Source organism: Aquarana catesbeiana, linkage group LG01, assembly GCF_042186555.1.
Source record: "Aquarana catesbeiana isolate 2022-GZ linkage group LG01, ASM4218655v1, whole genome shotgun sequence".
Taxonomy (NCBI): Eukaryota; Metazoa; Chordata; class Amphibia; order Anura; family Ranidae; genus Aquarana; species Aquarana catesbeiana.
In genome coordinates this window covers 276,190,169-276,200,168 of record NC_133324.1, presented here as the reverse complement: position 1 = coordinate 276,200,168, position 10,000 = coordinate 276,190,169, and the positions used below count along the sequence as shown (strand labels likewise).

Sequence of the window (10,000 nt, the reverse complement as noted above, 5' to 3'; positions counted from 1 at the left end):
CTACCTACAAGTTATCGGAGCATTATTGGGTGTCTTTTTTTGTTGGCTTTGTGCGGTTGGCCTCAAATGAAAGTTGACGGTGTAGCCAACCAAAGCGGCTCCTGCTTGAATTCTTGCGGACTCGCTCCTGTTAGCAAAACGTTGAAAAAACTTCCCGCGTGCTCCATTCTCGGTAAGTCGGCCCCTGTGCGGTCCTATTCGACTCTTTTTAAGGGATCCTTTAAAAAGCACAGGGCAACGCGCTATATTCCCCAATTCCATTGCCGCGCGCCTTTTATGCGGTTCTGATGAAGCGAATTGCTACAAGCGCCTGCTGATTCCCGCTATGCAGCTGTAAAGACATGCAAATTAGGCTGTCCTGCTCTATAGCGGCCTTCTCTCATTATCCCCGGCAGTGGGCCGTCCTTTCACTTTTCCTTATTTGCATAACCCTAATGTATCTCAGGTGATATATTTTGACATTTTTAGCTTGACAAACTCTTTCTAGTGGTGTTTTTCTTTGACTTGTCATTTCTTTTAATCAGTTCTGCACCTTATTTGGCTATGTTTTTGCTGAGAAATGATAGCGTCTACGGAGTCGCCATGAGTAGAGCAGCATGTGTGCGCCGCCGAGACCTAGTTTAGGATGTTTGCCTGTTATACTCTGGTTTCTCTTCAGATCGAATAAATCTTTCGCCTTTTACTAAAGATTTCCGTGGAGGGGAACAACTATGAGTTTCAGAGAATTTTTTGATGCCTAGCTAAAGCTGGGCTTGCTAATCTGGTGAAAAATAGCTTGAGTTCTTTTGATTTGGAAAGATGCTGAGACAGCGTTAATGTTGTTGGTGGTGGTGGTGGTCAACGTGGCATCGAAAACCATTTGGTGGTCTTGGTCTACCTACAAGTTATCGGAGCATTTTTGGGTGTCTTTTGTTGTTGGCTTTGTGCGGTTGGCCTCAAATGAAAGTTGACGGTGTAGCCAACCAAAGCGGCTCCTGCTTGAATTCTTGCGGACTCGCTCCTGTTAGCAAAACGTTGAAAAAACTTCCCGCGTGCTCCATTCTCGGTAAGTCGGCCCCTGTGCGGTCCTATTCCACTCTTTTTAAGGGATCCTTTAAAAAGCACAGGGCAACGCGCTATATTCCCCAATTCCATTGCCGCGCGCCTTTTATGCGGTTCTGATGAAGCGAATTGCTACAAGCGCCTGCTGATTCCCGCTATGCAGCTGTAAAGACATGCAAATTAGGCTGTCCTGCTCTATAGCGGCCTTCTCTCATTATCCCCGGCAGTGGGCCGTCCTTTCACTTTTCCTTATTTGCATAACCCTAATGTATCTCAGGTGATATATTTTGACATTTTTAGCTTGACAAACTCTTTCTAGTGGTGTTTTTCTTTGACTTGTCATTTCTTTTAATCAGTTCTGCACCTTATTTGGCTATGTTTTTGCTGAGAAATGATAGCGTCTACGGAGTCGCCATGAGTAGAGCAGCATGTGTGCGCCGCCGAGACCTAGTTTAGGATGTTTGCCTGTTATACTCTGGTTTCTCTTCAGATCGAATAAATCTTTCGCCTTTTACTAAAGATTTCCGTGGAGGGGAACAACTATGAGTTTCAGAGAATTTTTTGATGCCTAGCTAAAGCTGGGCTTGCTAATCTGGTGAAAAATAGCTTGAGTTCTTTTGATTTGGAAAGATGCTGAGACAGCGTTAATGTTGTTGGTGGTGGTGGTGGTCAACGTGGCATCGAAAACCATTTGGTGGTCTTGGTCTACCTACAAGTTATCGGAGCATTTTTGGGTGTCTTTTTTTGTTGGCTTTGTGCGGTTGGCCTCAAATGAAAGTTGACGGTGTAGCCAACCAAAGCGGCTCCTGCTTGAATTCTTGCGGACTCGCTCCTGTTAGCAAAACGTTGAAAAAACTTCCCGCGTGCTCCATTCTCGGTAAGTCGGCCCCTGTGCGGTCCTATTCGACTCTTTTTAAGGGATCCTTTAAAAAGCACAGGGCAACGCGCTATATTCCCCAATTCCATTGCCGCGCGCCTTTTATGCGGTTCTGATGAAGCGAATTGCTACAAGCGCCTGCTGATTCCCGCTATGCAGCTGTAAAGACATGCAAATTAGGCTGTCCTGCTCTATAGCGGCCTTCTCTCATTATCCCCGGCAGTGGGCCGTCCTTTCACTTTTCCTTATTTGCATAACCCTAATGTATCTCAGGTGATATATTTTGACATTTTTAGCTTGACAAACTCTTTCTAGTGGTGTTTTTCTTTGACTTGTCATTTCTTTTAATCAGTTCTGCACCTTATTTGGCTATGTTTTTGCTGAGAAATGATAGCGTCTACGGAGTCGCCATGAGTAGAGCAGCATGTGTGCGCCGCCGAGACCTAGTTTAGGATGTTTGCCTGTTATACTCTGGTTTCTCTTCAGATCGAATAAATCTTTCGCCTTTTACTAAAGATTTCCGTGGAGGGGAACAACTATGAGTTTCAGAGAATTTTTTGATGCCTACCTAAAGCTGGGCTTGCTAATCTGGTGAAAAATAGCTTGAGTTCTTTTGATTTGGAAAGATGCTGAGACAGCGTTAATGTTGTTGGTGGTGGTGGTGGTCAACGTGGCATCGAAAACCATTTGGTGGTCTTGGTCTACCTACAAGTTATCGGAGCATTTTTGGGTGTCTTTTGTTGTTGGTTTTGTGCGGTTGGCCTCAAATGAAAGTTGACGGTGTAGCCAACCAAAGCGGCTCCTGCTTGAATTCTTGCGGACTCGCTCCTGTTAGCAAAACGTTGAAAAAACTTCCCGCGTGCTCCATTCTCGGTAAGTCGGCCCCTGTGCGGTCCTATTCGACTCTTTTTAAGGGATCCTTTAAAAAGCACAGGGCAACGCGCTATATTCCCCAATTCCATTGCCGCGCGCCTTTTATGCGGTTCTGATGAAGCGAATTGCTACAAGCGCCTGCTGATTCCCGCTATGCAGCTGTAAAGACATGCAAATTAGGCTGTCCTGCTCTATAGCGGCCTTCTCTCATTATCCCCGGCAGTGGGCCGTCCTTTCACTTTTCCTTATTTGCATAACCCTAATGTATCTCAGGTGATATATTTTGACATTTTTAGCTTGACAAACTCTTTCTAGTGGTGTTTTTCTTTGACTTGTCATTTCTTTTAATCAGTTCTGCACCTTATTTGGCTATGTTTTTGCTGAGAAATGATAGCGTCTACGGAGTCGCCATGAGTAGAGCAGCATGTGTGCGCCGCCGAGACCTAGTTTAGGATGTTTGCCTGTTATACTCTGGTTTCTCTTCAGATCGAATAAATCTTTCGCCTTTTACTAAAGATTTCCGTGGAGGGGAACAACTATGAGTTTCAGAGAATTTTTTGATGCCTAGCTAAAGCTGGGCTTGCTAATCTGGTGAAAAATAGCTTGAGTTCTTTTGATTTGGAAAGATGCTGAGACAGCGTTAATGTTGTTGGTGGTGGTGGTGGTCAACGTGGCATCGAAAACCATTTGGTGGTCTTGGTCTACCTACAAGTTATCGGAGCATTTTTGGGTGTCTTTTTTTGTTGGCTTTGTGCGGTTGGCCTCAAATGAAAGTTGACGGTGTAGCCAACCAAAGCGGCTCCTGCTTGAATTCTTGCGGACTCGCTCCTGTTAGCAAAACGTTGAAAAAACTTCCCGCGTGCTCCATTCTCGGTAAGTCGGCCCCTGTGCGGTCCTATTCGACTCTTTTTAAGGGATCCTTTAAAAAGCACAGGGCAACGCGCTATATTCCCCAATTCCATTGCCGCGCGCCTTTTATGCGGTTCTGATGAAGCGAATTGCTACAAGCGCCTGCTGATTCCCGCTATGCAGCTGTAAAGACATGCAAATTAGGCTGTCCTGCTCTATAGCGGCCTTCTCTCATTATCCCCGGCAGTGGGCCGTCCTTTCACTTTTCCTTATTTGCATAACCCTAATGTATCTCAGGTGATATATTTTGACATTTTTAGCTTGACAAACTCTTTCTAGTGGTGTTTTTCTTTGACTTGTCATTTCTTTTAATCAGTTCTGCACCTTATTTGGCTATGTTTTTGCTGAGAAATGATAGCGTCTACGGAGTCGCCATGAGTAGAGCAGCATGTGTGCGCCGCCGAGACCTAGTTTAGGATGTGTCGCGGACACTGGCTGCAAGGACCTTTTTCTGTCCACATTCACCCTGTTATCTGGTATTTCGATATTAATCTTTTATTTTTTTGGACTTGCCCAATACATGATTCTTGAAAGAGCTGATCACATTAACCTGCAGAGACGAACTGTCTGGTCACCAGGTCTGCCTTAAGTGTTGTGTTAATTAACATGTTAATTATATTATTGTCTTTTAAGTTTTTGCTAGAGGGGAGGGGGGAGTGTCCATGAGTCAGCCCTACCTCGTTATCTAACCCCTTGTGTTAAATGTGTATAAAAAGGCTGTATTCTGTCCAATAAAGCAGTCAAGATTCTACAAGCTATTATCGACTAGACTTGTATTTACTGCAGCTATAATATTATATCTGTCAGATGGTCATACTGGAGGAAGCGGTGTTATTGACGGAGGCACTCAGTGGAGTGTGGAATAGGATCCGTCACAATTGGTGGCAGCGGTGGGATGCTTCCTCTTGCCTAGGCACACCCAAATCACCACCGGGACCCCCTGCTCCTAACAGCAGATGGAACATCACTACGCCAGACTCAAGCGCAGCACCTTGAAGGATCTCTTGGAAGCCCGTGGAAAAGTCTCCAGCAACAAATCCAGAGCGACTCTCATCACCGAACTAATGGAGATTGACCAGGCCAGTAACCCACCAGCAGATACCTCAGAGGCGGCAGAGTTCCAGCGTGACGTCCAGTGGCGACTGGCCTTGTATGGTACTCACCCCCCGCAGGAGGTTATCAGTCAAGTGTTAACAGAGGTGTCCCAGCTGCGAATGGCTAAACTCCAGCGGGACCAAGGAGCGTCAGTTATGTTCAACCGGGAAGCTCCAGCGGCCCGCAAAAAGCTACCCTATGCTGCCTTCCGCATGTTTCAAGATGGTGAAGATGAGATGGATGTTTACCTGCAAATGTTTGAGCGTCAATGCGGTCTCCAAGGTGTCAATAAAGCAGATTGGGTCACGCTCCTGGTCAGCCGTCTCACAGGAAGGGCTGCAGAGGCGTACAATAATGTCCCTGATGAGATCAGCCAGGACTATGACCGGGTAAAAGAAAGACTATTGGCTCGCTTCGGCATTACTCCAGAGGCACACCGTTTGAGGTTTCGCAACCTCCGCCGAAAGGAGAGAGAGCCTTACACAGAATGGGCTCATCAAATGACCCGAGCAGCGGAGAGTTGGATGACCGGGCGCCAAGCTGTTACCATGGCAGATGCGCTCCAGCTAATCCTCCTGGAACAATTCTACGATCATACCCCACATGAGGTTAGAGACTGGGTAAAGGATCGGCGGCCAGTCACAGTAGATGAAGCTGCCACCCTAGCTGACCAATACGTGGATTCAAGGCGGACTGTACAACCAGAGCCTAAGACCCCAGCCCGGCCTGTCCCCAACATTCCACGGAGCGTTGCCCCTCCACACCAGCCGTCGATCCCCGGCCCCACTCAGCTACCATCTTCACGAGGAAAAGGGGACCTCTGCTACAGATGCAACCAATCAGGGCATGTTAGGAGGTATTGTCCGCAGAATGTTTCCCAGGACGCGCGGAACAGGCCCCTTGGACCTGCCCGGGCTGCTGCACACTGTCTGGAGAGAGATGATGTGACTTACCCAAGCGAGGAGAATATTGGAATTCTACATGAGGCAGACCCTGTGCAAGCTGCCACTACAGATAATCGTTTGCACCATCGACAAGCCGTGTGGATTAATGGTCGGGCTGCCCAGGGACTGCGGGACACGGGAGCTACTATTACCTTGATACAGTCCCGAATGATAAACCCGGCAGAGCAGATGGGACGGTCTGTGGCTGTGCGGGTGGCCGGGGGAAATGTTATGCGGGTCCCCACTGCCAGGGTTCACCTTGATTGGGGTTCGGGGGCCAAAGAAGTGGAAGTGGGAATAATGCAGAACTTACCTGCAGAGGTTTTGTTGGGCAACGATTTGGGACGTTTAAATTCAGCCTTCTCCCTGGATGTATCCCCGGAAGCCTATCCTGTTACCACCCGCCAGCAAGCCCGGATGGAGGTGCGCTCCCTCGAGGACGGGACCCAGGTGAGACCTGTCACCCCTGACCTAGACTGTACTACCCCAACTAACCCTATCCCGACTTGGGCTTCTCCCCAAGAATTTGCTCAGGCAACTCTTAGCGACCCTTCCTTAGCTAGCTATAGGGAAAGAGCAGGATTGGACCCTGGGGGGTTGGAGAGGGAGCGAATAGAGTGGGTCCAGGGATTACTCTATCGGGTTACTGAGGGAAAGACAGCCTCCCATCCACCCAAGCGGCAGCTGGTTGTGCCGCAGAAATATCGTCATGACCTGCTGCGCATTGGGCATGACATACCCTTAGCCGGACACCTGGGGATGTCCCGGACCCTCCACCGTCTGACTCAGTCGTTTTTTTGGCCAGGGATTACAGGGGATGTCCGACAGTATTGCCGGACCTGTGACACATGCCAGCGGGTGGGTAAGCATGGGGGCCCGCTGAAAGCTCCCCTACACCCTTTACCGATCATTGATGAACCCTTTAGCCGTGTTGCCGTAGACCTGGTTGGACCATTGCCCAGACCTAGTCCTTCTGGGAAGAGATATATCCTTACTGTGGTGGATTATGCCACCCGGTACCCAGAGGCCATTCCCCTGGCAAATATCCATGCAGAAACTGTGGCTGATGCTTTGCTCCGGATCTTTGCCAGGGTGGGTTTCCCTCGGGAAATCATCTCTGACCAGGGGACCCAGTTCACTGCTGAGCTCACTCAGCAGTTATGGAGGCTGTGTGGGATAAAGCCCCTACAGAGCTCTCCCTATCACCCCCAGACCAACGGACTGTGTGAGAGGTTCAATGGAACACTGAAACAGCTGCTTAGGACATTTGCAACCTCTCACAGGGATTGGGAGAGATATCTGCCACACCTTCTCTTCGCTTATCGGGAGGTGCCGCAGGAATCTACCGGGTTCTCCCCATTTGAGTTACTGTATGGGAGGCGGGTGAGGGGGCCCCTAGATCTAGTCAGAGCCCACTGGGAAGGGGGAATTGATCCCCAAGGGTCCTCTATCGTAGCATACGTTCTTGAGTTTAGGGACAGACTGAAGGAGCTCACGGACACTGTCCAGGAGAACCTTCGGGCTGCCCAAAGGCGGCAGAAACGATGGTACGATCGTACTGCTCGGAACCGCACTCTGGAGGTTGGGCAGAAGGTTCTTGCCCTCAGACCAACCAAGCAGGACAAGTTACAGGCCACTTGGCAGGGACCTTACCGGGTTGTGGCAAAGCTCTGTGACACAACCTACCTAGTGGCTAAATGTTCGGATGAAAGAGTCCGACGGACCTTTCATGTGAACATGTTGAAAGCATACTGGGAAAGATCAGGAGAGGTGGCCGCTATATGTGCTCCAGCTGTGGAGGATTCTGAGAATCTTCCCCTGCTGGTGCTCCCGGAGCTAAATAGAATTACTGCAGGGATAGAGATGATAAAGCTTGACGACCAGCTAGGGCCGATGCAGAGAGAACAAGCTAGACAGGTCCTTAGTCAGAGAAGGGAAATGTTCTCCACAGTCCCTGGGTACACTACTATGGCAGTGCACCGTGTGGAGACCCCGGGACAACTGCCACTAAGACAGGCGGCTTACCGGATACCCGACGCAGTGAGAGAGGGGATGCGTCATGAGATTAAGGAGATGCTTGAATTGGGAGTCATTGAGCCATCCAGCAGTCCCTGGGCTTCCCCGGTGGTCCTTGTACCGAAGCGGGATGGCACAACTCGCTTCTGTGTAGACTACCGCAGATTAAATGAGTGCACCACCACTGATGCTTACCCTATGCCCCGGGTCGATGATCTGTTAGATCGCATTGCTCGGGGAAAATTCCTGACAACCCTTGACCTATGCAAAGGATACTGGCAAATTCCCCTGGATGCGGAATCTATTCCGAAATCGGCGTTCATTACCCCATTTGGCTTATACCAGTCTAAAGTAATGCCATTTGGGATGAAGAATGCACCGGCGACTTTCCAGAGGATGGTAGACCAACTCCTCGATGGCCTCCAGGACTATGCTTGTGCATATCTGGACGACATTGCGATCTACAGTGATACCTGGGAGGACCATCTGGTTCATCTGGGTGTCATGCTAGACCGCATCAAGGCTGCAGGACTAACCCTTAAGCCAGAGAAATGCAGCATAGGGATGTCCGAGGTACAGTACCTTGGACATCGAGTAGGCAGTGGACAACAACGACCTGAGCCTGCTAAGATTGAGGCCGTTGCCAAGTGGCCGACCCCCCGTACTAAAACCCAGGTCCTGGCGTTCCTCGGCACAGCTGGGTACTATAGGAAATTTGTCCCGCAATATAGTTCCATCGCTAAGCCCCTGACAGACCTGACTAAGAAGCACCTTCCCCGACAGGTACTGTGGTCCCCTGAGTGTGAAGCTGCCTTCCAACAATTAAAGAATGCACTAACTTCAGCTCCTGTTCTAGCTGCCCCTGACCCAACCAAACGTTTTTGTGTCCACACAGATGCCTCTACATTCGGGCTGGGGGCAGTACTGAGCCAAGTAGGACCTGATGGCGGTGAGCACCCAGTGGCCTACATCAGTCGGAAGCTGCTACCCAGGGAAGTCGGTTATGCAGCCGTGGAGAAGGAGTGTTTGGCGCTGGTGTGGGCTCTCAAGAAATTCCAACCTTATCTCTACGGACGATCTTTTACGGTGCTCACCGACCACAATCCATTAATCTGGCTTAATCGGGTCTCCGGGGATAATGGACGTTTGTTACGATGGAGCTTGGCACTGCAGCCCTACAATTTTACCATACAGTATCGGCCAGGAAAGCAGAATGGGAATGCTGATGGACTTTCCCGGCAAACGGAACTATAAAACTCTCCCGGACAGCCCCAAGCTGACCCGTGGTGGATCTAGTTGGGTCTGCCGGACTATGGGACAGGGGGGGGCACTGTCGCGGACACTGGCTGCAAGGACCTTTTTCTGTCCACATTCACCCTGTTATCTGGTATTTCGATATTAATCTTTTATTTTTTTGGACTTGCCCAATACATGATTCTTGAAAGAGCTGATCACATTAACCTGCAGAGACGAACTGTCTGGTCACCAGGTCTGCCTTAAGTGTTGTGTTAATTAACATGTTAATTATATTATTGTCTTTTAAGTTTTTGCTAGAGGGGAGGGGGGAGTGTCCATGAGTCAGCCCTACCTCGTTATCTAACCCCTTGTGTTAAATGTGTATAAAAAGGCTGTATTCTGTCCAATAAAGCAGTCAAGATTCTACAAGCTATTATCGACTAGACTTGTATTTACTGCAGCTATAATATTATATCTGTCAGATGGTCATACTGGAGGAAGCGGTGTTATTGACGGAGGCACTCAGTGGAGTGTGGAATAGGATCTGTCACAGGATGTTTGCCTGTTATACTCTGGTTTCTCTTCAGATCGAATAAATCTTTCGCCTTTTACTAAAGATTTCCGTGGAGGGGAACAACTATGAGTTTCAGAGAATTTTTTGATGCCTAGCTAAAGCTGGGCTTGCTAATCTGGTGAAAAATAGCTTGAGTTCTTTTGATTTGGAAAGATGCTGAGACAGCGTTAATGTTGTTGGTGGTGGTGGTGGTCAACGTGGCATCGAAAACCATTTGGTGGTCTTGGTCTACCTACAAGTTATCGGAGCATTTTTGGGTGTCTTTTTTTGTTGGCTTTGTGCGGTTGGCCTCAAATGAAAGTTGACGGTGTAGCCAACCAAAGCGGCTCCTGCTTGAATTCTTGCGGACTCGCTCCTGTTAGCAAAACGTTGAAAAAACTTCCCGCGTGCTCCATTCTCGGTAAGTCGGCCCCTGTGCGGTCCTATTCCACTCTT

At 48.9% G+C, this 10,000-nt stretch overlaps 5 non-coding genes across 5 annotated transcripts; all 5 read left to right on the top strand.

The window, feature by feature from the left end:
* Positions 1-638: 638 nt before the first annotated feature.
* Positions 639-753, top strand: LOC141124672 (U5 spliceosomal RNA). Its single transcript, XR_012241028.1, has one exon. It is a non-coding gene; the product is annotated as a U5 spliceosomal RNA (small nuclear RNA).
* A 758-nt stretch (positions 754-1,511) lies between these two features.
* LOC141124671 (U5 spliceosomal RNA) lies at positions 1,512-1,626 on the top strand. The gene has a single exon (XR_012241027.1). It is a non-coding gene; the product is annotated as a U5 spliceosomal RNA (small nuclear RNA).
* Positions 1,627-2,384: 758 nt separating this feature from the next.
* On the top strand, positions 2,385-2,499 carry LOC141124936 (U5 spliceosomal RNA). The gene has a single exon (XR_012241254.1). It is a non-coding gene; the product is annotated as a U5 spliceosomal RNA (small nuclear RNA).
* A 758-nt stretch (positions 2,500-3,257) lies between these two features.
* On the top strand, positions 3,258-3,372 carry LOC141124670 (U5 spliceosomal RNA). The gene has a single exon (XR_012241026.1). It is a non-coding gene; the product is annotated as a U5 spliceosomal RNA (small nuclear RNA).
* A 6,186-nt stretch (positions 3,373-9,558) lies between these two features.
* Positions 9,559-9,673, top strand: LOC141124667 (U5 spliceosomal RNA). Its single transcript, XR_012241025.1, has one exon. It is a non-coding gene; the product is annotated as a U5 spliceosomal RNA (small nuclear RNA).
* The last annotated feature ends 327 nt before the right edge of the window (positions 9,674-10,000 follow it).